General features: G+C 42.0%; 1 non-coding gene across 1 annotated transcript; it reads right to left on the bottom strand.

Moving 5' to 3' along the window:
* Positions 1-252: 252 nt before the first annotated feature.
* Positions 253-360, bottom strand: LOC112752610 (small nucleolar RNA R71). The gene has a single exon (XR_003177038.1). It is a non-coding gene; the product is annotated as a small nucleolar RNA R71 (small nucleolar RNA).
* Between the last annotated feature and the right edge of the window lie 1,367 nt (positions 361-1,727).

Below are 1,727 nucleotides of genomic sequence, written 5' to 3'. Positions count from 1 at the left end.
CAACAAAATTGCAAGTTTCATGGACTTCCATCTGAAGATCCTTTTCAGTTCTTAACTGAATTCTTGCAGATCTGTGATACTGTTAAGACTAATGGGGTAGATCCTGAAGTCTACAGGCTCATGCTTTTCCCGTTTGCTGTAAGAGATAGAGCTAGAGTGTGGTTGGACTCTCAACCCAAAGATAGCCTGAACTCTTGGAATAAGCTGGTCACGGCTTTCTTAGCCAAGTTCTTTCCTCCTCAAAAGCTGAGTAAGCTTAGAGTGGATGTTCAAACCTTCAGACAGAAGGAAGGTGAATCCCTTTATGAAGCTTGGGAGAGATACAAGCAACTGACCAAAAAGTGTCCTTCTGACATGCTTTCAGAATGGACCATCCTAGATATATTCTATGATGGTCTGTCTGAATTAGCTAAGATGTCATTGGATACTTCTGCAGGTGGATCCATTCACCTAAAGAAAACGCCTGCAGAAGCTCAAGAACTCATTGACATGGTTGCTAATAACCAGTTCATGTATACTTCTGAGAGAAATCCTGTGGGTAATGGGACGCCTCAGAAGAAGGGAGTTCTTGAAATTGATACTCTGAATGCCATATTGGCTCAGAATAAAATATTGACTCAGCAAGTCAATATGATTTCTCAGAGTCTGAATGGAATGCAAGCTGAATCCAACAGTACTCAAGAGGCATCTTCTAAAGAAGAAGCTTAAGATCCTGAGAACCCTGCAATAGCAGAGGTGAATTACATGGGTGAACCATATGGAAACACCTATAATTCTTCATGGAGAAATCACCCAAATCTCTCATGGAAGGATCAACAAAAGCCTCAACAAGGCTTTAATAATGGTGGAAGAAACAGGTTTAGCAATAGCAAGCCTTTTCCATCATCCACTCAGCAACAGACAGAGAACTCTGAACAAAATACTTCTAATTTAGCAAACTTAGTCTCTGATCTATCTAAGGCCACTGTGAGTTTCATGAATGAAATAAGGTCCTCCATTAGAAATTTGGAAGCACAAGTGGGCCAGCTGAGTAAAAGAATCACTGAAACCCCTCCTAGTACTCTCCCAAGCAATACAGAAGAGAATCCAAAAGGAGAGTGCAAGGCCATTGATATAACCATCATGGCCGAATCCAAGAAGGAAGGGGAGGACGTGAATCCCAAGGAGGAAGACCTCCTGGGACGTCCAATGATCAATAAGGAGTTTCTCTCTGAGGAACCAAAGGAATCTGAGACTCATCTAGAGACCATAGAGATTCCATTGAACCTCCTTATGCCCTTCATGAGCTCTGATGAGTATTCTTCTTCTGAAGAGAATGAGGATGTCACTGAAGAGCAAGTTGCCAAGTACCTTGGTGCAATCATGAAGCTGAATGCCAATTTATTTGGTAATAAGACTTGGGGAGATGAACCTCCCCTGTTCACCAATGAACTAAATGCATTGGATCAACTGAGATTACCTCAGAAGAAATAGGATCCTGGAAAGTTCCTAATACCTTGTACCATAGGCACCATGACCTTTGAGAAGGCTCTATGTGACCTTGGGTCAGGAATAAACCTCATGCCACTCTCTGTAATGGAGAAACCGGGAATCCTTGAGGTACAAGCTGCTAGAATCTCATTAGAGATGGCAGACAATTCCAGAAAATAGGCTTATGGACAAGTAGAGGACATGTTAGTAAAGGTTGAAGGCCTCTACATCCCTGCTGATTTCATAATCCTAGATAC

The sequence above is a fragment of the Arachis hypogaea genome, chromosome 15, assembly GCF_003086295.3.
Source record: "Arachis hypogaea cultivar Tifrunner chromosome 15, arahy.Tifrunner.gnm2.J5K5, whole genome shotgun sequence".
Taxonomy (NCBI): Eukaryota; Viridiplantae; Streptophyta; class Magnoliopsida; order Fabales; family Fabaceae; genus Arachis; species Arachis hypogaea.
This window is presented reverse-complemented; position numbering and strand designations above follow the sequence as displayed.